Raw genomic sequence first — 26,468 nt, forward strand, 5'->3', positions numbered from 1 at the left:
TCCTTTTTTGTTTTTTAGCTACTTTTTCTCTTTCTATTGCCTGCTATTATTTATTTCCTTTACTTCTTTAATTTTATTACCTTTTCTTACCCCAGAACCATGTCTAAGGGTAGGGCTGGTGGACTACGCAGCCAGAGCTGCGACCGCCTGAAGAACCAGGGCCTTATGAGCCTGGCGGCGCAGGGTACGCCTTAATCTCCTGAGTTCACCTGCTTTGTTGAACAGAGACACAGGACACTCTGTTGAGCGTAGAAGATCAGGTTTATTAGCTGCAGCTAAGTGCAGTTGTCCCAGAAGTACATTCGGTATGTTCTTAGGAGACTGCCACTTTACTCCACGGCGCACAATCTTTTATAGCACATAGATTCATCAAGAACACTCCCAATGCATACATGATTAGCCAATGAGAAGAGTTTGAAAACAAGGTATAACCAATGAGAAAAGTTTGAAAACAAGAAATAACCAATGAGAAAAGTTTGAAAACAAGATATCAAGTAACCCAAATAAACCTCTTTTCCAACTGTTTTTGTCACCCCTCCCCACAAGTTAATCAGTGGTAGTGTCTACAACTCAACTTGCAGGTGGCAGGACACATTTGTATGCTTTAGAGGACAGTTGTGAAATGAGAGAATACAAGTAGAGAATAGCGAAGGCCAGAAGATAAGATAAAGTCAGGAAAGAATGGTGCGAACCAACAGATAGTTGAAACAGGGATCAGTCGGACCAGACGGGGATTAGTGGACTCAGCCAGTCCCTGACATCAGTCTGGTAAACAGAGGCAGGAGGTTATTTTGACACGTCGCAGTGAGATCAGCAGAAAAACTTCGTTTATTGTGCTGCCTGAGTGAGGGCAACACAAAATGGCGGTGAGACACAAAATGGTGGCTAAATACAAGCGAGATCGAAAATCGAATTTCCTCACGCCTTCCTTGCGGAAGGCGGTGCCCACAAGGGGTGCAGGCACGGGCCTTATTTGGGGAGGTGGAGTTGGCTGCACTAATTTTCTTTGTGCAGCGCCACCTCCCCTCATTCTGGCAGCAGGTGGCAGGCCTGGGTCCGGGTACGGCCTCCGGGAGCGTCGGCAGCGGTTGGGGAAGGTGCACCGGGGAGTGTCGCGCTTCTCTGGGGTCCGTTGCACCCAGGCGCAGCTGACGCACCGGTGGTCCGACATCCTGGACCGTGAGCAGGACCTGCTGGACCTGCTAGGAGTGGAGGTCCCGGTGCTTGGTGAGTACCTATTTAATTATTACAACTTTGTGTCTGTTCTTCTGCTGTGTGTTATATATTGCGAATATCTTTTTTTTCTTCCAACCAGCTAGAATGTTGCTGCTTACATTCCAGGTTAATTACGTTTAAAATTCTTCTGTGATTATGACACAGATGCTCTTCTGCGCTACTACTTATCTTACTTGTTTGCCACTTTGCGTTTGCGCTTGTTTAGCGGGATTCTTTACGAGTTTATTTTAGAGAAATTAAGTTACGTAATGCTACAGTGACTCTAGTCCACTCCTTACTTTGTCCTGTCACTAATAGATAGGGGCGGATTGATACTTAGGTTTAGGTACTTTGTACGAGCTTCTAATTTGTTAGTGGTATGCGTGATGCCCCCTCAGTTACGCGACGTGCTGCTAGTACGGTAGTCTTTATTAGAACATTTTCTAGTTTGTTCAATGAGTGGTGGTAATTGGCTTAGCACTAGCAGAACATCAGCATCAATCAATCAACCCAAAATTTGGTGTATACAAAAAATGTAGTCATGTGTCCTCCATGATTTGACCATATGCATTGTTGAGGAATAAAGTGGAAATGCATACTTAATGTACAATTGGCATGCCTGGAATAGGTGGGCTAGGTTGGGTGGTACGTCGTACTTAGGCTTAGTTGTAATTTAGTATTCTGGAATCAGAATGGAAGACTGGATTACTGTTGATAAATAGTAACTTAAGTAGTCGATCTGCGAATCTCCCGATATTACTTGTTGACCAGATGAGATTGGTCAATTTAGTTATTGCAATTGTTGTTTACATAAGTGTTTTTTGACCGTTGTTGAAAAATATTGTATTTGTTTCACACCATCCATCAATGTTTGTCTCTTTCTTATATCTTTCCTGTTCATCATTCAGCACCCAGGGGCAGACAGAGAGGGAATGGGGGTTCGACGGGACAACAGTCCGAACAGCACCAGGAGGACACCAATGAGGGCTCCTCTGCTGGCCCCAGTAAGTCTTCTTGTTTTTAATAATATTTCTTATTCCATAACTTTTACTGCCCCATATTTTTCACGAACTATTGTTTGTTTCCAAATGCTATTTTTTTACCAACAATTATCCTTCGATCTGTACGGTTTCAAAAATCTTATCCCTGCCTCCGCTATGATGACTCTCAGTACTACTACTACTACTAATACTATCAGTCTGTCTGTACTGTAGTAACTAGTCTTGCCCAGTTGGCCAGTGCCACTCTTTATGTGAAAGGTTGTAATATAAAACTCATATTCACTAGTAGCTCGAGCCATTGAGTCCAATCCTTTGGGTCGTCGTCTTGTACTACTTCTACTCTTATTGATCTTGAGTCTTTGTTAATCTTGAGGCTTAGAAAATTCACAGCAACAAAAGCCCAACCAGATTTATTACTATTTTGATATGATAGCCTATAGGACATACTACTACTGTTGTAGGGATCTTGCACATACACAGACATTTGCACCAGAAAATAGGATGTTGGTGATGGTAGGTTGGACGTTCCTCACACACCTCAATCAGAAATTCAGCACCCACCACAATTCCACTGCTCGACTATAGTACTGTCTTGTCATAACTATTAGGTCTCCGAACCCTCTCCCCAAGATACCCAACAAGTAGACAACGCAGAACATAACACACCCAACCTCTCAGTCGTGGAAGCAATGCACATGCACACCCTTACTTTAATTTGCTCACTCGTGTAAGTGAGTCCACACCAAATACCACCAAGTCTATGTAAGTTCAAAATGTTTATTTTGAATTGAGAACGAAGCTCTGTACATTGTTTTATTATAAAATGCAGCACCAACCGGAAAATCAATAACATTAAAACAATATACATTGTTACACTTATACAGTTGGGAATTAAAAAATCATGCTAACTGAACAGTGGTGGAAGGCAGCACCACCATCCCCTAGGAATTTAGTTTATATAAATTTATAAATGAAGATGTGAGTGAAGGGACCCCTCACCTTAGAAGAACCTAGTACTGGTAGTTGTTGCATCATTCAGAAGCTCTGGTTCGTAGAAGGGAATCTTCCGTCTGTAATGTGAAAAATGAAATGGTGTGCGTTAGTATATTGCAATTTGCAAGCATTGCTCAGCCGTGCCAAAAAGTGTCGCATTTATGGATAAGCAATATGGACTAACAGTACACCAGTACTTCCTAAAAAAGTGGCTTGTTAATGTTTTTGTTGACCACTTGTACGCAGCGCGTAGACTAGACAGTAGCAGTGTGAGGCAGGTCATGTGGGCTCAAAGGTGTCTTATACAAGAAGCTGCAAGGTAACGTCACATGTGCAAAAATAAAAGACACAAAGGTAAAATGGTAGCATGGCTAGGGCTAATTAAGCAAAGGCTACAATGATCATATATAACTATTAGTGTCTACTCTACTACTACCTGATTTGTACTAGTGATGTATGTTAGTATTAACTCATTTTTCAACTTTGCTACTGATCAATAGGGGGGAGGTGTATATGACGCCTAATAAATGTGTAATGTTTTCTAGGCGCACTACCGACCACCATTGCCGGGGTCAGCGAAGGCAACGCGGAGGGCGAGGATGCGGCAGTTGCTGCAGAGAGCAACGGAGCGGTAGGGGGAGTGGCAGCACCAGTGGCGGGCGGTGGTAAGTTAGATTCATAATCCTTAACTATTGTTGAACTTGACAGTACACTCACTGCAAGGGTGTACTGTATGTATATGTATACTGTACAGTTGCGACTTGGGGCCCCATTAGGATGGCGGGCGTATTGCCCCCGCCGGGCCGGCGGTATTCACTGCCGACACCGCAGGGGCAAACCTCCTGCCATCCCTGTAGAAAATATTCAGACCCCCCACATGTCGACCAGGTTGAAAAGGGTTCAATATGGCAGTGGTGTCTCTCTGAACACACCGCCAGCCATATAATCTGCTTTTTGGAATGCCTATCCGTGGCGGCATTGCCGTTCGCCACGGAAAGGCATGCAGACATTGCAGAGTATGCTTGGGGGCCCCCACGGAGGCTACCTACCTATGCTATGGTACCCCCCCTGCCTTTCAAAGCAAAACGTGACAGGCTCCATGCGGGGCCCGTCATGTTGTGCTTGGAAAAGCAGCACAACATGTATTTTTAGCATTGCTTTCGGCAACGCCAACCAGAATGTAAAAAAAACAGGATGCACTCGCCACTGTGCCGGGCACATCATCCTAATTAATTGTCTCCACGGGACCTCCACCCTTTTTAGCATGAGGATGTCGTAAGTAAGTATGAGTTGTTGGGGACGTTTGAAGAGTGAACTAGAAGACTAGAATTCCCTTTAATTGGCATAGGAGCGGGAGTATTGAGTAACCAATGGCCTCATCTATCTGATTTCAACTCCGCTTTGAAAGTTTTATGGAGAAGAGCTTGGCAGTTCGTACTGGACTGTTCCCATGAGGCACAGGGTCAGACTGATTTGCGTATGGTATGCGTTTGCATATGGCCATGTCTGAACTGGGGTGGCAGAGTGGGCTAAACAACGGTGATGGATTAAACCCAGATCAGTTGACTGGGGGTGAGTGCTTGCAATGTTCAACACTCCGTCCATCATTTCTTTTGGTTTTGCTTTGTTCGCCATAAGTTGGCAGGGTATGCTCAGACGTGAGTCCCTTGCTCACTTTGCCACTGGATTCAAGCAAGCCTGGCTGAAGAAGGCTGAAATGCCAGAAACCGGTCCTAGGAAGCTTGTTTCCAGTCCAGGGAAGACATGGTTCGGACTGGACTGTTCCCATGAGGCACAGGGTCAGACTGATTTGCATATGGCCATGTCTGAACTGGGGTGGCAGAGTGGGCTAAAGAACGGTGATGGATTAAACCCAGATCAGTTGACTGGGGGTGAGTGCTTGCAATGTTCAATACTCCGTCCATCATTTCTTTTGGTTTCACCTGGTGCACTGTTCAACGAAAAAGTGAAAGACGGGTGGAAGGAAGAAGGACGGGCGAGATTTAAAATGTTATGTACTACTGTGCTTTATAGACAGTGCTACTCTACCATGGCATTATGTGTATAAATAATTAACTTGTCTTACTGTTTTTCTAAGAGTATATTTTACAATTGTCTTGTTTTTTTCTTTTTGATACACAGCTACTCCGAAACCAAATCGTAAGGAGTTGGCCGCCAAGGCATGGTGCCGGAAGCTGGAGGCAATCCAGCGGGAATACCGGCGGCTGGTGGTGTTAGCCGAGGAGGAGGAGGAGACTGCGGCAGCAATTCTTCAAGCTTCCTCCAGTGCCCCGGGCCCCAGCCACCGCCCTCCAGCAGTACGGCGCCACCATCTGGCGGCTGCCCGCCGCCATCGTAGTGCCATCTCTGGTGCCCCCCCACTGTGGCTGCAACTGCCGCGCACTCAGACGCCGCGTCGCCTGTTTAGAGGACCAGATGCGTGTCCTCCTTGAGTCCCGCCCCACACCTTAGTCCCTGTCATCTTGTTCTGCCGCTTTTTTAATTCTTGTTTGGGTGGGTGGGTGGGAACTTGTTTGGGCGTTACGGACTTTTTCTCCTATGGACATTGGTTGGGGTTAGGGAGGGGGGTGGGTCAGCTTTTGTGGGTTCAGTTTATTTTTGTTAGGGTAAATTAAATATATTTTTCTATGTTACATGCAATGTTGTTAATGTTTTGTAGGTGGGGTAACTGTTTTACATCACACTGTTTCCTTGCTGGTGCATGGCCGCCCATAGCCTGTGTTTGATTTAAATAATTGGCTGACTGTATACGACACAAACAGATAGATGCGACACACCTCACTCATTGACTTGTCCTTCTAGTACTTTCAGTCTGTCCTCTAGTCTATGCATTCTTTATCTGGACTGGTGTGTGAAAATGAAATCATTGACAACATGTCCATTATTATTTTTGCCTCCCCCAAACTTCTCTCTTACCGGTGCTTGATGTTTATGTCCAACTGTGGCACAGCAATGGCTGCATGGTGAAGATGGTTTCCTTTTTCATACATGCCATGATTGGGGTGGTGGTGGTGGTAGTATAGTAGTAGTAGTAGACACTGGCAGGGCAGCAGCATTTGCAAAAAAAGAAAAGGAGACAGTCAATCGCCTTTCAGAGACTGTTAGAGGAGTAGTAGAATGAAGTACAGTACAGAACTTACCGAGCAACACTAATATGCTCAAATATTTGACAACAAAACATAATGGTGGTTGGGATAGCCTACTAGACAGAGTTACAAACTATAGTTGTGTCGAGTCACTTGCCTAACAGCCTAACAGTTAGTGCTGTATATGAGGAATGACAACAAACAAATCCAATCAATGCCGGCAATTCATGCTGAGGTATATGTTCCTTTGTTAAATAAAATAACTTCTGAAATTTCCTACTCATGGGTGGGCAAGCAGAAGAAGATCATCGCTCTGCCTTGAAATTGAAGTAGTGTTGCTTTCGCCACATCCGCCCCAGCAAGTGTGTGATTAAGTATTGGTGTACATTTAATTTAGTCACACCTCGACAATAAGTCACACAGCCCGGGGTTAGGGTTTGTTGAATGGATGGGAAGGGGTTTTTTGGGAAAGGTTTGACATAGAAAAACAGTATGCATGGACATACAAACGACAATCATTGAAGACTACCATATCCATATGTTAAGGGAGAAAAAGGAAATGCATGCATGATGATGAGAGACCCGGATTACATACACTTCTAGTTCTTGTTCTGTTGTTCCGGCCTTAATACTTTTACAGATAGCAAATAGAAATTTTAAATATTGGTAGGGAAGAATCGTAAACACAGAGCAAACCTAATGAGTATAATAACAACTCCAAGAACACACTGTTGTAAAGATTGTATACAAAATAATAATCAATTTATTTAAAAGAAGATTAAAGTGGATATTGTTACTGTGTTATCCTGGTAAAAAATGTGGACTGGATTTGCATCTCAGCATTCCTCTTGCTCCTCTCGTCCATCAATCTTGGGTGTGTCGCCTCGCCACTCGCCACTGCCCGGCTGGAAAAAAAATGTTGATTTATTGGTAAGGTAAGTGTGCATTGTAATGTTTTCCAAAGTATAGGGCAAGGCCCGGCCTGTAATTGTAGATGGAAAGCCAAAGGGGATATTAAGAAACAAAGTTGAAAAAGATGCACACCTTATGGTGTAGTGCAACAAGAACACATTCCGAGGTGGCATGTATGCATCATCTCAGTCTACTCTAGTCTGTTTCCAGCATTGACCTTCAACAATAACAGGAGAGAGCAGGCCCACAGTGCTTGGCAGTAGCACATCCTAAGTTAAGACTTTAGAGTACTTTTTTTATTTTTAAAGAGTTGGACAAACGCAAAGCACATTATCCATTCCAAACATAGCATTTTACAGTTTAAGTTAGTAAAATCAATGCACCGCAGTCATCCCACCGCTACACTCTATTCCACTTCTACACAGACATTTGGGTCTGCTGTGGTTGTTGTTGACGTGTTTACCTTTAGGCTTTTACGTTTTATGCCACTCATGAAACGTCCTCCTGACTTCATCATCATCTCCGATACTTTTACTGACTGACTGTGAAGATCGGCCTGCAGTATAAGTAAAATTTTTATTACACAACAAGAGTAGAAATATTACTGCCTTGAGTCATTCTTTAGTGTGTACAGAAAGATAGATTACTAGTACACTTTGACTTCACTTTGTGCACAACAAACAAACAACGAAAACACAAAGACCAATCACTCAGAGTCAGGTGTCCAATGCATGCCATTAATTGTCATTACCTGTTCCTTCTCATCTTAAGTTAACGGGCCGTCTATTTCGCCATCATCATGATGGACGGTGCTGTTGTGTCAATCATACTCATTGCGCAGATTGAGTGAGTCCCCTTCCTGTATTGAATTAAAAGCAATGTATCACCTAGCTATAGGAGAAGTACAAATTTAATATTTGCAAGAAGGGGAAAATTGAATTTACCTTGAGTTAAGTTTAGTGTGTTCTGTAGAAAGTTGATTAGTGGCAGTGCACAATTACATAAATTTATGCACAACAAACACCAAAATCTAAATCATTCAGTCTGCGCCTCTGCGTCCAATGCATGGCATCAATCATTACCTGTTCCATCTTATTTTCAGTTAATGGCCAGTCTCTCTCGGCTCTGAAAGGAGGATAGCTATAGTAGTCATCTGATTCATGCTCCACTTCTTTTGGAAGGACTAGGAAAGTTTGAATTTGTTGTTCTATTGTTTTACCATCATCCAATCATCATTCATGAGGGAAATGGAATTGAGCAGGAGATTCAGTATGATGGAGCGGAGGAGCTGGATTCAGAGGACTGTACTGTCAAATTGCAGACACCTGAAACTTGTATATTAAATTAGAAGAGTAGAAGACGGTGGTAATGGATTTGTTGTGATTCACAAGTTTGTAACCGGGACGACAGACACACAAACAAAGGGGGGAAAAAGGGAGGAAGACAGTAAGTGCAAGCCTAATTGTCAGGGAAGTATAGCTCGTACTCAAACTCTGGGGGTTCAGCCAGTAGTAGGTAATCATGTGACACAATACTTCCGTCACCTGAGCCGCTGTCCTCATCTTCCTCCATTGCTTCATGTATTGTGTAATTTGGTGGTATGAAGTGCTGATTCATTTTGATCATTGTTAACCTCTTCATGTTTTTTGGCGATAGACTGGTCCTTCTCAATGTTACAATGGAACCAGCAGCACTGAAAACACGTTCGGAAGAGACACTTACGACAGGGCAAGCCAGATAGCTTATCGCCAGCCTGCTAAGCTGTGGCCATTCAGACCTTTTCCTATACCAATACTGCAATGGGTTTTGATCAATGTACACCTCTTTTGGGTCGTCCAGATAGGCCTGGACCATCCGCTCAATGTTCAGGGTTGCTGCTGGTAAGGTTTCGGGCTCTTTTCTCTGTGCATCAGCACTGTGCTTATTTGGATTTGGATTTGGATTTGGATTTGGATTTATAGAGCGCATAGCTACCCTTGGGCATCCCAGCGCTGAGAGGACTAAGTTTATTCCCCGTGGGGTCGGAGCAGGGAAATGTTTAGGGGAAGAGCCAGGTTTTTAATTTTTTCCGGAATGCCAGTAAATTCTGCTCACTCCTCAAGGGTAGTGGGAGGGAGTTCCATAGTTTAGGCGCGTTATAGGCGAACCTGCGGCCACCCGATCTTGCCTTTTTTATTCTCGGGATGGATGCCAGTACAAGTGAATCAGATCTTAGTTGACGACTAGCTTTGTGAGGTTTCATCAAGGAACGGAGTATTGGGGGGCCTTTATCTTGCAGAATTTTGTGCGATATGCAGAGCGTTTTGAATGTGATGCGCTCTTTTACTGGGAGCCAATGTAGGCTCTTGAGGGCAGGTTTCGCTGAATTCCGTGCTTTAGTTCCCGTGAGGACTCTAGCTGCGGCGTTTTGGGCGACCTGGAGTTTTTGAGTGACTGATGCAGGGGCTCCCAAGTATAGGATGTTACCATAATCAAGTCTTGAGTTGACCAGTCCCTGCATCAGTAGCTTCCTGGAATGGAAAGGGATCAGGTGGAGGATCTTACGGGCCATACGGATTAGGCCGAAGCAGGTCCCTGATGTTTTCCTGGCCTGGGTTTTGAAGTTAAGGTCCTGGTCAAGCCAGATGCCTAGACTTTTAACTTCTGTTTTGGGAGTAGGGTAGGTGCCCATGCAGGCAGGCCAGGAAAGGTTGACGGGTAATTTATGTTGATTGCCCAGTAGGAGGATTTCGGACTTGTCGCCGTTAAGCTTGAGTCTAGAGTCCGACATCCATTGTGAGATCTCTTCTAGGCAACTGGCCAAGTTTCCTAGGCTAGAGTCAGAGTGGTTAATGGACACGACCAACTGGGTGTCGTCAGCGTACATCACTGACTTGACACCAAAGGGAGTGATGATGTCTTCGAGAGGTGCCATATAGACATTAAAAAGTGTGGGGCTAAGGGAGGAGCCCTGAGGGACCCCACACTGCATCGGTAGGGGTTTGGACGTGGAGAAGCCGTCTGAAACCTGGAATGATCTTCCCTTGAGGAAGGATTTAATCCATGCGAGGGCCGAGTCAGTGATTCCCAGTTGGCTCAGCCGGTGGACCAAGATGGAGTGGTCCACCGTGTCGAAGGCGGCACTTAGATCGAGGAGGATCACTGCCACTGATCCTCCTGCGTCTAAGATGGCTCTCGCCTCTTCGACAACTGCGAGCAAGGCGGTGTCGGTGCCTTGACCCGGTCTAAAGCCAGTCTGGGAGTCGCGTAGTAGGTGATTGGACTCCAAAAAGGAGGATAGCTGTTTGTTAGCTATTCGTTCCGCCACTTTACTGATCCCTGGGAGGAGGGAAATCGGCCTGAAGTTGGCGGGGTCTAGGGGGTCCAGGTGGGGTTTCTTCAGGAGGGCCTTGACCGTCGCCTTTTTCCAGTTGGCTGGCACGGTGCCACTCCTGAAGGAGGCGTTTATTAGATAGGTGAAGGGTTGGGCAATGGTGGGGGCGACCAGTTTCATCTTGCTGATGGGGGCAGGGTCCGCTGGTGAGCCACTTTTAACAGCTTTCAGGGTTTCTAAGAAAGCTTCCGTGGAGATTTGATCAAAGGCTCGCAGGCAGGGAGCCTCCGGCCGACGGAGGGGTGCGATAGGATGAAGAGGAGCAGGGGGTGAGGGGAGTGAGGTGAGTATTTTGTCGATTTTTGCGGAAAAGAAGTTGGCCATTTGATTACATCTCACGCCTTCAGGGTCAGGAGGGGGGGGAGGGTCCTGGATTTTGGTGAGGAGCCGAACTATGCGGTATGTTTCCCTCGCTGAGTTAGCAGCTGCCGCAATCTTTCCTTCGAAGAAGGTGGCCTGGGTGGATTTAATTGCGGCTTTGTAGAGCTTGATAGCGGTTCTGTATTCGATTTTGGAGGCTGTGTACCAATTTTTCCTCCAGACGCGTTCTAATTTTTTGCAGCTCTTTTTTAGGGAACGGAGTTCCTGGGAATACCAGGGATAGTTGGTCGATTTGTTCCTGCTAGGCATTGGTTTGGGTGGCAGAATGGCATCAAGGGATTGATGGATCCAATCCTGTAGCTGAGTTTCTGCTAAGGACGGGTCTTCGTCCAGGAGAGGGGAGGTGGAGGATAGAACCTGAGCCCAGGCGCTTTTGTCCAGTTTTCTCCACGGGCGATCTGGGGGTTGGGGAGGGGGCTTACCCATAGGTTCTGTGGATAGCAGTAGCTCGAATGGGACCAAGAAGTGGTCTGACCATGGAGTGGGGATAGGGGGCCTAGCTGTGAGACGGGGGAGGTTGGAGAACACAGGATCCAGCAGGTGACCTTTGATGTGGGTCGGGAGGTTATTAAGTAGTTCGAGACTAAGCGAACCTAGGTCGGCTTTGAGGTCCATTGCCGGTTTGTTGGAGGGGTCGTCGAGATGGAGATTTAAATCTCCCAGTATCGTAAAATTCGGCGTAGTACAGGCCAGGGAGGAGACAGAGTCAATAAGAGACTCGCAAAAGTGGCGGATTGGTCCAGGGGGGCGATAGACTAATAGTCCCGAGAGTGTGAGCGATGGTGGGCGACTCACTGAGAAAAGGATGTTTTCGCAGTCCAGTATGGGACTATCTCTGAATTGACATGCGAAATAGTCTCTGTAAATAACAGCGATTCCTCCGCCGATGCCTACAGGTCTGTTGTGAAATTTAATCAGGTAATCCGGTGGGAGTGACTGAACGATATCTGGCTCTGATCCTGCTGCGAGCCATGTTTCCGTAAGGAATAGGATTTCAATGTCAGAGTCTTTCAGGAGCAGATTAATTTCCGTTTGATGCTTTGGGAGGGATCTGCAGTTAAGCAGGGCCATATTGAGGGAAGTGTGTTTCGACGTTGGCTCTGGATGGAAACTGTACGAGCATGAACGACAGCGAGAGTTCCCTTCAGCGAGCGAGATCGAGTTACTGCAGGAGGGGGTTGGGGGAGTTCGGAGTTCCAGCAAGGTGTCCCTGGAGTAAGTGGTGGTCTGGGGAGGGCGAACCAGAGGTCCGGGCCCTGGGCGCGGTCTGGCGCGGACGGGCGCAGACGGGCTTGCCTGAGGCGCGCCTTCGGCGCGCAAACGGCGCTCCCGCTGCGCTCGTCCGCTGCGCTTCCTGAATAGACACATTTTAGTAGAGAGGGTGGGCGTGGTCAGCGAGGTGGGCGTGGCCTGAGTGCCCGACCAGGTGTCGTCAATTAGGCAAAGTTCCCAGCGTCAGCGCTAGGGTCCGCTGCGGGGGGGTGCTCAGGGAGATAGGCAGTGGGTTAAAAACACACACAATATCAGGTGACTCCAATATTTAAAAAACAGGCAATCTCCCGGCTTCCGCCTCAGGAGCAACAAACAGTCTTCTGGGCGCGTTAGTGATCAGCGCGCCTTATGTACTGAATGCGGGGGGCGTGGTCAGCGAGGTGGGCGTGGCCTGAGTGCCCGACCAGGTGTCGTCAATTAGGCAAAGTTCCCAGCGTCAGCGCTAGGGTCCGCTGCGGGGGGGTGCTCAGGGAGATAGGCAGTGGGTTAAAAACACACACAATATCAGGTGACTCCAATATTTAAAAAACAGGCAATCTCCCGGCTTCCGCCTCAGGAGCAACAAACAGTCTTTTGCCTAACTTTACATACCAATCGTGTAATGATTGTACTCCGCCTACTGATCCAGTTATTGTTGCTGTGGTCGATAGTGATGGTGAGTCTTGTGATCCAAATGCACTGCCCTAAGCCGACGAAGTTGCACTTGATCCTGCATGGCCTGCTGCAGCACTTCTTGTGGGTTGATCTTGCGGGCTTTTAATTAGCAGCCGTTCGTTTTCCAACTTACTGGCCACTTGTCAGAACTCCAAAGGATCAGAATCATTCAGTCTGTTTTACACATCAAGAACACACGATTTCTAGCACACAGAAGGTAAAGGCCATTACTTGGAAGGAAGCTTGGAGATTGTATAACTCCAAGATGGCCGACGAAGTGCTGAAGTTGATGGTCTAGTCTTTCTTCGTTACGGAGCTCTACTAGTGGCGCTCACAATAGAACGTTGGTGCACTTCACCGAGACTTTTGACAGAAGCGCACGCATTCTTGTATCCCAGTCAGTTAGTTAGTTAGTTAGGTTTCGTTGATGCTAGTCTGTTATCAATTCTTGCCATAGTGAAACTATTCCTGAGATATTGCCGAGTCCGAGATATTCAAATTCTACTCTCGTCATAGAAGCTTTGTTGGATTGCTTGCGCAAGCCTCCAGCAGAGACACTATTCAATAATCTTTGAAAACCAATTCCAAGACCACTACCTCGCCGAGGGAGCAGTGTTCCAGTCAGAATCAGTGCTGTCACTGAAGCTCCAGAATTTCGACTTCCTCACGGGAGCAGCGTTCCAAACCGAAGACTGTTCAGAACTAGACGCTAACTCGTCGAGTTAGTAGCGAACTCTCCACACCTCAGCTAAGTACCACGAGTTATCGATTGAGTGTATGTAATTACTTATGCTCGAGTTCCTGATAGTTCTGAGGAGACCCATAGACTGTATATATATTATTATCTCTGAGGAGGAACTTGATATACATCTCATAATCACCATCTACCAGTTGTCTAGAGGAGGCTACGTGAGAAGGTTATCCGGTTGCCTTGTCTCTACACTCCTTATTAGAAAAAACTAGAATGAGATAGTAATAAGAAATTAGGTATGTATAAGTTCAGTTAAGATAATAATTGATTAGAAAAGAATACAGTCCATTTACAGAATCACTTATAGATATTTATCTTGCTACAGAACGACCCTATCTTTAAATGACAGAAAGATTCTGAAGACACATTGAGGAGAGGCAAAGGCCAAGGTTATTCTGGTATGTACACAGAGAGAAGGAAGTTGAGAGAGTATTTAGGATTTAAGTTAATATTAGAACTAAGTATGCATGTGTTTAGTTTCTAGAACCAACTATCAAGAAAGACCACAAGTGCAGAGAAGAAACAGAAGGTTGGAAGCAGAAAACCTCAGGCAGTCTCTTTGTCTTCTTTATTATTTTATCCACTCCCCCTTCCCCCACTGGGAGATTCCCCTGGGGGCTAGCAACATTGGCACCAGAGGTTCTCCTGGACGGGGCATTGGGAACAAGCATCTCTGCTCCTGCACAAGTCCGAGATTTGACAGAGTGAAGTGCCCAAGTGTTGAAACTTGCGCCGGAGCAGAAATGGCTGAAGGTTTAGAGTTAAAAGACTTGGGGGAAGTTTTAGGTCTAATCCAAAAAGAGCTTACAGCAGTTAGAGACGAGAATAAGGGATTGAGACAAGAAATAATGGACGCTAGAAGGGAAACTGTGGAGTTGGCAGCTAGATTAACTGAAACGTCTAGATTTCCAGACACAGAAAGAGAAAGCTTGGGTTCCACTTCCCGATTAGCAACTCATGTGGTGCACTCCCTGTCCCCAGTGATACCATTAGCACCTCCAGAAAGATTTAGTGGGGATCCACAAAAGGCCCAAGTGTTTTTGACACAATGCTCTTTGCATTTTATGTGTCGTCCTACGATTTTTCCGGATGCACAGACCCGCGTGGCCTTCATTTTGTCCTATCTCAGTGGTGACGCCGCCAATTGGTCCATGCCATTGATCTCCAGAGATGATGCTCTGCTATATGATTTTGAGAACTTTAAAAAAGAATTTCTTCGAATTTTTGATCGACGAAAGATATCGCAGGCCACAGATAATGAATTATTAGAACTAAAACAAGGTAATAAGGAACTTGTGGCATATCTGGCCCAATTCAACAAGTTGGTAGTAGAAACAGACTGGTCAGAGAGTAAAAGAGCTGCTGTCTTCTATAGAGGGCTTAAGGACGAGTTGAAAGACGTTTTAGCCCAAATTCCAAATCGACCCACTGATGTATCGGCCTTGATAGACTTAGTTTTGGAAATCGACTTTAGACAAAGCGAGAGGAGAGGTGAAAAGAAGAAAGAATTCAGATTCAACACTCCAAGATTTGACAGAGTTAAGGTAGAATCAACGAGAAATACAGAAGGTCAATCTGGGGTGGAGCCAATGCAGATCGGAACTGTCCGTGGGCCTTTAACTAAGGAAGAGAAGGAGAAAAGACGACAGAATAATTTATGTATGTATTGCGGAAATAGTAGACATTTTGTGAGAATGTGCCCAAAGAAACCAAAAAATTTTTCCAAGGAGAAGGAAAACTTCAAGCACCACCAGTAAAGGGAGTTGGGCTGGTGGTTGCAGAGAATAAAACAACTCCAGAAGAGCATTATTTGGCAAATACCTTACAGTCATCGAATCCTCACCTAGTGATTTCTATGACATTGAAATTCAGAGACATTACCCTGACAGAAGTTTCAGTCATGTTGGACTCAGGAGCGACTGGAAACTTCTGTGATATAAAATATGCCAGGAAGATTGGTTTGAGAGCAATTCAAAAGGCGAAAAGTGAACCAGTGAGGGCGGTGGATGGGACCAATCTTTCTTCCGGACCCATCACCAGTCATACGGAACAAGTGGAAATGAGCTTTCAGGAGGGTCATTGAGAAGTTATACAATTTAATTTAATTGATGCTCCTCAATTCCAGATTATACTGGGCTTGCCATGGCTCACTGAGCACAACCCGAGTATAAATTGGGAAACTAGAACTGTGAAAATGAACTCTGACTTTTGCACCGAAAATTGTTTTAACATTACAGACAGAGTTAGAGAACCTGGGCCGGCCACACATTTGAGCGAACAAGATGTATCAGTTTGTGTGATCCACACAAGTGAGATACCACCGGAGTACAAAGAGTTTCAAGATGTATTTGATGAAGTTGAAGCGGAGAAACTGCCCCCCCATCGACCATTCGATTGTCGAATAGAATTGGAGCCAGGTGCGAATCTACCGTGTAGCAGAGTCTATGCCTTGACAGAAAAGGAGAACGAGCATCTGAAGAAGTATATAGAGAAATATCTGGCAAATGGGTTCATACGCCCCTCCCAATCCCCCGTCTCTTCGCCGCTTTTTTTTGTCCCGAAGAAAGAAGGAGACCTAAGAACGTGTATTGATTATCGAGCAATAAATAAGGTCACCATCAAGAACAGATATCCTTTACCACTCATATCAGTACTCTTAGACCAGGTGAAGGAAGCACAAATATACACTAAGCTGGATCTTCGTGGTGCTTACCATTTGATTAGGGTTAAGGAGGGCGATGAGTGGAAGACGGCCTTCAGGACGAATTTGGGACTGTACGAATATCAAGTAATGCCTTACGGATTGTGCAATGCCCCAGCTGCCTTTCAGCACTTCATCAACAGTGTGCTGAGAGAATTCATAGACCAATCCGTTATTGTATATATCGACGATATTTTAATCTACTCAAAGACAGAAAAAGAACACCCAGATCAAGTAAGGAAGGTTTTGCAAAGGTTGAGAGAAAACAATTTGTATGTCAAATTAGAAAAATGTGAGTTCAATACAAAAGAAGTGGAGTTCCTTGGATTCGTTCTCACACCATCCGGAATAACCATGGATACAAAAAAAGTGATGGCTGTTCTAGAATGGAAGTCTCCAAGGAATATTAAGGAGTTACAAAGCTTCATAGGCTTTGCCAATTTCTATCGAAGATTTGTAAATGAATTCTCTCATAAACTCATTCCACTCACTCGACTTCTGAAGAAGGGTGTTCCTTTTAATTGGACAGAAGAAGCTGAAAAGGCCTTTCAACAATTGAAACTAGAATTCACCACCGCACCAGTTTTATTGCATGCCGACCCCACTGAACCCTTTTATCTGGAGACTGATGCTTCAGATTTGGTAATCGGAGGAAGTCTATCCCAAAGGAATAAAAAGACTGGACAACTCCATCCGGTTGCTTATAGGTCTAGAAAATTAACTTTGGCAGAAATCAATTATACAATTACCGAAAAGGAGCTACTAGCCATCAAGGACGCTTTTAAGGAATGGAGGCACTACTTGATGGGAGCAAGACATGTCGTGACGGTGTTCACGGATCATCGAAACCTGAAGTTCTTGAAATCAGCAAAGACTCTTACTCCACGCCAACTTAGATGGTCACTGTATTTCGCAGATTATGATTTTGTAATCACGTACAGACCTGGAAACAAGAATGGAAAGGCTGACGCCTTGTCCAGATTAGACACTGATGGTGTGGAAAAACATCAAGAACAACAAAAGATCATTCCAGAAAATAAGATTGTGGCTGTAGTGAATCAAGAGACTGTAGAGACAGTAGAGGAAAAGATAATGAAGGCTATGACATCTGAAGAAATGAGAGAATGGACAGAACAAGAAGCTGAAAGAGAAATTCGACATGGTTTACCATTCCACGCAGGAAAATTATTTCTACCAAACCAGGACACACGACAAATAGCTCTTGAAGAAAACCATGACCACAGATTGGCTGGACACAAGGGAATACAGAAAACTAAAGAATTGGTTAAGAGAAACTTTTGGTGGCCACAAATGTCTCGGGACATTGATTCCTATGTGGGTTCATGTGAGGTCTGTGCTCGGGGAAAATCTGAGAGACAATCCCCTAAGGGGTTACTCCAACCCATGCCCACTCCCCCATATCCATGGCATACAATCACTATGGATCTAATAGTGGATTTGCCTTCAGATCAAGGTTACAACACCATATTGGTGTTTGTTGATGCCTTCACCAAGATGGCTCATTTTGTTGCCCTAAAGAAAATCCCAACAGCCAAGGAGTTAGCCAAACTCTTCAGCACTCATGTCGTGCGAGCTCATGGTATCCCAAGGGTAGTGGTCTCAGACAGGGGTTCCCAATTCCTATCCCATTTTTGGAAGACATTCATGGAAGGTTTAGGGGTTGAAGCTAGATACTCCACGAGTTTTCACCCAGAAACAGATGGGCAAACGGAGAGGGTGAACCAAGAAATGGAACAATATTTGAGGCTATACTTACTTGATCAAGAAGGGGACTGGCCAGAGTATATTTGGGCAGCAGAATTTGCATATAATAACGCAAAAAATGTCTCCACAGGTTTTACTCCCTTTTATTTAAATTATGGAAGACACCCTAATTCCTCTACACATTTTAGAGAAGTTTCAGTTCCTGCAGTCCAAGACATGATTAAAGACCTAACACACGTTCATCAGGTAGCACAAGGAAATTTGATCAGGGCTAAAGAAAGTTATAAAAAATATGCAGATAAAAAGAGAAGAGAGGGTCCAAACCTAAAAGTTGGAGATCAGGTATGGTTAAACTCAAAAAACCTTAGGTTAAAAGGAACACGCAAATTTCAACCAAAATTTATAGGGCCTTATCAGATCAAGAAACTAGTTAACCCAGTAACTTATCGATTGAAATTACCAAAAAAGATGAAAATCCACCCAGTGTTTCATGTCTCCCTGTTAAAGAAGACCTCACCACACCTCAGAGTGACACTACCTCCAAAAACTGTACAATTAGAATCTGGAGAGGAATTTGAGGTTAAAAGAATACTGGATTCTGCTAGACGTAAAGGAAAGATCTATTATTTGGTTGACTGGAAGGGTTATGGTCCTGAGGAGAGATCCTGGGAACTAAATTCTGATGTTCATGCTCCTCGTTTGGTAAAGGCCTTCCACCGAAAATTTCCAAGGAAACCCCAACCGGAAGGACCTACCTTGCGAGAGGGTACTGTCAGAACTCCAAAGGATCAGAATCATTCAGTCTGTTTTACACATCAAGAACACACGATTTCTAGCACACAGAAGGTAAAGGCCATTACTTGGAAGGAAGCTTGGAGATTGTATAACTCCAAGATGGCCGACGAAGTGCTGAAGTTGATGGTCTAGTCTTTCTTCGTTACGGAGCTCTACTAGTGGCGCTCACAATAGAACGTTGGTGCACTTCACCGAGACTTTTGACAGAAGCGCACGCATTCTTGTATCCCAGTCAGTTAGTTAGTTAGTTAGGTTTCGTTGATGCTAGTCTGTTATCAATTCTTGCCATAGTGAAACTATTCCTGAGATATTGCCGAGTCCGAGATATTCAAATTCTACTCTCGTCATAGAAGCTTCGTTGGATTGCTTGCGCAAGCCTCCAGCAGAGACACTATTCAATAATCTTTGAAAACCAATTCCAAGACCACTACCTCGCCGAGGGAGCAGTGTTCCAGTCAGAATCAGTGCTGTCACTGAAGCTCCAGAATTTCGACTTCCTCACGGGAGCAGCGTTCCAAACCGAAGACTGTTCAGAACTAGACGCTAACTCGTCGAGTTAGTAGCGAACTCTCCACACCTCAGCTAAGTACCACGAGTTATCGATTGAGTGTATGTAATTACTTATGCTCGAGTTCCTGATAGTTCTGAGGAGACCCATAGACTGTATATATATTATTATCTCTGAGGAGGAACTTGATATACATCTCATAATCGCCATCTACCAGTTGTCTAGAGGAGGCTACGTGAGAAGGTTATCCGGTTGCCTTGTCTCTACACTCCTTATTAGAAAAAACTAGAATGAGATAGTAATAAGAAATTAGGTATGTATAAGTTCAGTTAAGATAATAATTGATTAGAAAAGAATACAGTCCATTTACAGAATCACTTATAGATATTTATCTTGCTACAGAACGACCCTATCTTTAAATGACAGAAAGATTCTGAAGACACATTGAGGAGAGGCAAAGGCCAAGGTTATTCTGGTATGTACACAGAGAGAAGGAAGTTGAGAGAGTATTTAGGATTTAAGTTAATATTAGAACTAAGTATGCATGTGTTTAGTTTCTAGAACCAACTATCAAGAAAGACCACAATTGCAGAGAAGAAACAGAAGGTTGGAAGCAGAAAACCTCAGGCAGTCTCTTTGTCTTCTTTATTATTTTATCCACTCCCCTTCCCCCACTGGGAGATTCCCCTGGGGGCTAGCAACATTGGCACCAGAGGTTCTCCTGGACGGGGCATTGGGAACAAGCATCTCTGCTCCTGCACAAGTCCGAGATCTGACACCGCTTCAGCTATGCAAGTTTTGTAGCGGGCAACATCAATCTCGGAAAAAGCAAAGAATGTCTTCAGTCCAAATTTTGCACGTGGATCCAGAATTGTAGCACAAATGTAATGTTCTTGTGACAAAATTTTATTTTGTATCCTTACATTTTCAGCTAAGCAACGGGATACGCTCTCCACCAAGTCATGAGCTTCCCTTTTGTCCTCTACACCTTTGTATGATTCAGACACATTATTCAGCTGATGCTCTAGCATTTGCAATAATGGGATAGCTTGGCCCATTGTACAGTCCTCCTTGCTGACTTCACGTGTGAAGACCTCAAAAGGACAAAGCATCTCAGTCAGGCATTTAATTAGGCTCTATTGCTCCAGCTCAAGGTTCATGCCTTTAACAGTAGCAACCCCTTTTCTTTGAGTTCCAGCGTGTTGCCACCTCCTGGATGAGTGCCTTGACTGGCATTCTATGTTCACGTTGGATGATCCTCAGCTGCTTCTGAGCTTTAAAAGAATGGCTGAAATGAGTGCATAGTCTTCGGCAGATGGCCAGTAAATTGCTGACTATGGGTTCTTTTTTCAGAAAGTCTTGAACTATAATGTTTATGCAGTGCGCCAAACACGGAACCCTGAAATAGGAACCAAGTGCCATGGCCTTGAGTACATTACTGCCATTGTCTGTGGCAACAAAACCAATACCAAGCCCTCTTGGCTGCAGCCATTCAAAAACCTTGCTGCGAAACTCGTGTAAAATGTTTTCAGCCGTATGAGATTTCTCCATGGTGAACATGGCTACAGTTGCATGTTTCCGAGTACCTTCAAAAATCGCAGCTGTGTCAACAGCACCTCGTGCAGATAGCTTATCTCTAACCCCCACAAAAGAGATCCAGTGTGCAGTGATGCACATGTAATCTGTGGCTTGGCAACTGGTCCACATGTCTGTTGTCAGGTGGATATTGTGAACAGCACTCTGCTGCAAAGCTTGTCCAACCAATTCCAGCACATCATGATGTAGTGCCGGAACAGCAATTCTTGCAAAATATGACCGGCTGGGAACCTTCCATTTAGGGCAGATGGCAGACACAAATTCAAGGAAACCTACCCCTTCCACAAATGAAAAAGGAAGAAGGTCCAGCGCTAACATTTCAGCCAGCTTCGCATTGTACAACCGTGCCGTTGGGTGGTTGCGTTGGAACTGCCCCTCCAACCTAAACATGCTCTCAATGGTAGGCTGGATTACTTTCCTTTGTGGTGCTGTTTTCATTAACCCACTTAGGCTCAACGACACAGATTGTCTCATTGCGGTACTCGGTCGCCTTGGTTTCTCAGCCTGACCCAGAGTATGGCTCTTACTGCGGTGCCACTCTGATGTTACTGAGGAGGATGTGGGCGATACCACTGCACTGCTGGGGACAGGGCTAGAAATGCCTCCCTCTTCTTCACCTTCCACCGCAATAATATCGCTCCCTGATTCTTCCTGACCAATTTCAATGGGTTGAGTTTTTCTACTTTCTTTTAACTGAAGTAAGTGATTCTCCCACACGACAGTGTGGTGTATTCTGAGATGACTTGCTTGTCCTCCGGTACCATAGTTTGTACCAAGCTTACCACGCCGAACACCTTGACGACAAATTGAGCATATAGCAATGTTCTCCTCCTTGGTGCTAACAGAAAAAAAAGTCCCAAACTGGGGAGGAGAACTTTCCTGCACTGCTGGATGTGCCACTTTCAATACCAGATGAACTGGAGGGTGTGCTTGAAATGTGACCCTGTGCACCTAGACTGTGACTTTTACTACCACTACCTACTGAGATGGTTGAGCTGGATGTAGGTCCCTGCCGGGCCTTGGAAAATATGGCAGCTGGAGGTAGTGGTGGTGTAAGCTGTGTTGGTGATATCCGTGCTACATCCCGCTCAGTAGCAGCCTTTCTGGATAGGGTGAGAATGTTGGTCTCCAATCCCTTTGGGTCGGGAGTAATGTGCATGATGACTGGCTCGTCTTCATCAACATCATCATCATCATCACCCCCCTCTTCTACATCTACCTCCATAACTCTAAGTTTTTCTGGGACCTTCCTTTTCAGAAGCATTGTCTTGTGGCGTATATCACTCTCAGACTGAGCTGGTGGGACCCAAGTGGCATCACGATCATCAGAAGCGGGGCTTGAAGAAGAAGATGATGGACAAAGCCTCCTTTTCCTTGCTGGTGGTCTGGAAGACAATAGATCTTCTGAAACAGTGGTTTGACTTTGCTCCACTTTGTCTGCAGGAAGCTCGAGTTCCTGAAATGCCCCTACGGCAGGAGCAACAACTACTATGGTGGGCTTTTGCGGCCGCTGCTGTTCTTGTTGCGGCCGCTGCTGTTCTTGTTGCGGCTGCTGCTGTTCTTGTTGCGGCTGCTGCAGTTCTTGTTGCGACTGCTGCTGTTCTTGTTGCAGCTGCACACTTATCTGCTGAGTTTGTGCCTGCGTTGAACTTGATTGTGTACTACTTTGTGGTAATGACATTTCTTCAACATCGCTGCTCGTTAGTAGACTGGCTACCTCTGCGACACTAAAGCCCTTGGGCCTAGGTTGGTGTGGTTGGACCACTGTGCTGCTCCCAGCTTGGTTCCCGGACAACGCTGCTGCAGGCGTAACACGCCAAAGTACTAATGAATCAGCTTGTAACCAGACACTACCCTAAGAAATTGGTGAAACAATCTTTAAAACGTGCGGCGAACAATAACAGGGCTGCGTTGCTTGAACCTAAAAGCCCCAAAGAGGCGGTGAATAGGCTGACTTGTGTCAACACCTTTTGCGGTTTCTCCAATCAGATTAAAAAATGCATTTTGACGAATTGTAAGATATTAAACATTGGAACAACACCTCTACCACGTCCTCTTTTTGCTTTTAAACGCAGTACAAACATCAGAGATAGACTCAATACTCATACACACTCGCCCACGTGAGACCACCACCAACCATCAAGATACTTTGTGGGGCCTACCGGCTGTACGTGGTCATTTTCCCTGCGGTAGCTGTGCTGCATGTGCACACACTACACACACCACTGAGATTGACATTGGTACATCGAGACCGTGGATCCTGACTGATCACACCAACTGCAACAGTAGCAATTTAATCTATCTTATCACTTGCCCCTGTCCACTCCGGTACGTTGGAATGACGACACGTAGAGTCAAAACACGCATTTTAAACACAAGAGCACTGTTCGCTGCAAGAAAACTTCTACTAAACTAACTCAACAATTTGTGACGGCACGCCATACTCCCCAAGACCTTAAATGGACAGTGCTAGAACATCCTTTCATTCCTACACATATGACAGATGTTTCTACCTTTCTGTTCAAGAAAGAACAGCGTTGGGTTTACAAACTAGACACCCATCAGTCTGGTCTTAACGATGATATTCCCTGGGTTTCTTTAAAGAACCACAACTCTTTATAGAACCCTGCAGTCATTGTGACTCCCAATATAAGGTTATCTCGTTTTGAGCATTGCATACATAATACACGAAACCTTCTACTCGTGCTTTTACATTATCCTTCGTATATTTTCTCCATACGAGTAGCCTGTTCATTTACTGTAGCCCTTCTTAGGGCCATTAATTTCCGTGTGTGGCCTTCTAGTTGTAAGGCAAGGCTCTTCTTCATAGGGGTATAGTGTTAGTGCTACTCTAACGGGCTTGCATAGGACGCGCCCTTCGCTTTTATCGCACACCATCAGTGCGCACATGCGCAGTACCTTCTATTCAGCGAAATGCGTGGATGCTGGTGAGGCGCATGCGCTAAATGTAGTGTTCTTGCCCCGCACAGGCGCATTAACATCGACATTATTGAGCATGCGTGACTACGTATTGTGAGCCTCACCGGGTGCCGATTAAGAAAGGGTTGTGAGGGGTATTTAAGAGCGCGCTTCACGGTTAGCACTCATCTCCGGCAGCAGGCTCTCCAGGTCTAGCAGTACCGACGGATAGGTGAGTGCGATGATGCCCCTTTGACTTTTCACTATGTTACTAGGTTGCTCCAGGTGCTACGAAATCGCGTTTGTTTTGGGCCACTTTTGTAGATAATGATTTAGTGTGGTTAACCGCCAGTCACTAACACTATGGGTCCATTATTCATTTTTCTTCACAAATATGACAAACACTGAGTTTAGTGTTAGTTAACTTTATTTTCTCTTTCCCACATTACAGGATGATTAGTGAATCATGCTTAGATACTAGGTGGTCATGGTGGTTTTTAACCATCATTAGTATAGATGTTATGGTGCTCCTGCACCTTCTACCTATGATTGGGGGAGAAGGGCTGCTTTAGTAGCAGTCTTATGACACATAGTTCTCCTGATCAAATCCTTAGGGATGAATATTGGACACTGTTACTTTTTTATGTGGGAACCCCTCTTTTCTATTGAAATTTTTAGCTCTATACACCAAGTTAGTCTTCCATGATCGACGCAAGCAGTTACTTTAACTACTAGACAATCAAGTTTTTGTGAGTCTTTATTCATTCACACTCGCACTCTACAAATTTCAAATATATTTTTTGTAGAGCGGTGCTTCCCTCCTGAGCGGTTGCCAGGTAGAGGCGAGGTTCTGTACCCAGCCTTGGCGGGTAAGGTGTTGACTTCTTCGGAATTACTGGTTTTGTAGATCCTTTTCTGTGCATACTCACATTGCTGATACAGATTTGTATATACCTGATGTGTGTTATTTCCTTTCCATTACAGGTATCAGCATGTGTTGATAGCGGCCAATGATATTGCTTTGGCCTCATATCCTTTTCAGTTTCTTTTTCACTTTATTACAAGCAGCAGTCTTTTCGCAAGGTCTTGATGAAAGCCTGATCCAGTTTGGGTCTTCTAGGGCTGAAACATGTTGACCACTTAATATCACACCATAGCGGTTCAAATCCATACCGCTGGTGCACTGCTTTTTTAACCCTGACAGTAGGCATCTCTTTATTAAAGTATGTTTTTGATGCCTCCTAGCCAGTTTTAACCATCACATTTTCTCACACGTTCACTATTTTTCTTATCATTTGCGCTGCATCCTCACTCATACATCCTTGCTCATCATATGTGGATTTAGTCGATCCTCAAAATCCAAATATAAAACATCCCTGAGCTCCTCCCTATCAGTGAGGGGGTTGTAGCCCCCAAAGGAACTAGGGTTTTCCTTTGGGAGGAGAGTCCCTATGATGAAGCATGTCACCGTTGGTGAGTGAGGGATTACGTCCTGAAAGGGATCTGCCCTTAGATGTACTTTGATTATTAATTATCACCGAATAGGTTGACCACTACCGCACCGGTTCAGGCTTTAACTTGGAGGTAGTGTTGTTTGTTTACTGGCACTTCTGGCACTTGTGTAGACCCTAGGATATTTATGTTTGGTAACTTTTTTGGTGCCAAAAAAAACATTGGCCGGCACACCACCAGTCGTGGTTAATGGCACTTCCTTTTTCTGTTCCTTCTTCTCACCGGCAACTTTCTTGGTACTGGACCTGGTAACTTTCTTTGGGGCCATCTTCTTCAGATGTCAGGCAGAATGCAGATGCACAACAAGTTCTGGTCACACGTGGACGTGATTCTCAGCAGGACTTCTGTCTGTATGGCAGTACAACGGGTAGCCGGGTGATGCTGATGACACCTCCTCCTCTGTCTTTTGTGCACCTAAAACTAAATAAGCCATGAGAAGATCATCAGTGAAATGTTGCATTTGTTTTTGTGATTCAGTTACTTAGTACTGTACTAGTGCAAACAAAAAATATAGTCTAGCCATTTATGACTTTTTTTTTAAGAAGGGCTATGTTATACTACTGTGTACAGTCACACACTACACTCTCAGGAAGGATAGGAAAGTTAATAATAACCACCAAAATAAAAATGTAATGGAAGTGGGGTGGACCCTATTTGCCATTAAATCTTTTGAGCATCTCGGCATCCATGGAGCTGCTGCTGGCAAAGGGGGTGGATGGATGGAAGCAGTAAGCCAAATAGCCAATAGGAAAACCATGCAGGCCTATGGCAAAAGCAGGACAATAATAACTTCCAGTCCAAACACAAAATAAGGCAACCAGCCACATGGACACTCACAAAACACAAACAAGCAGGGGGCCTGGGAAACACCAGGAGCTGACAAAAGGCCTATAAAAGCCAGGTAAAGGCTGCATGCTAAAGCACACTGCTCTGCCTTTTTAATGCAACAAAACGGAAATATGAACATTCACAGGCCCCAAAAAGGTCTGCAGGGTGCATGCATTGCACACCAACACACCAGACACATACAACAAAAGCATGTCTTTAAGACAA

The sequence above is a fragment of the Triturus cristatus genome, chromosome 2_1, assembly GCF_964204655.1.
Source record: "Triturus cristatus chromosome 2_1, aTriCri1.1, whole genome shotgun sequence".
NCBI classification, from domain to species: domain Eukaryota; kingdom Metazoa; phylum Chordata; class Amphibia; order Caudata; family Salamandridae; genus Triturus; species Triturus cristatus.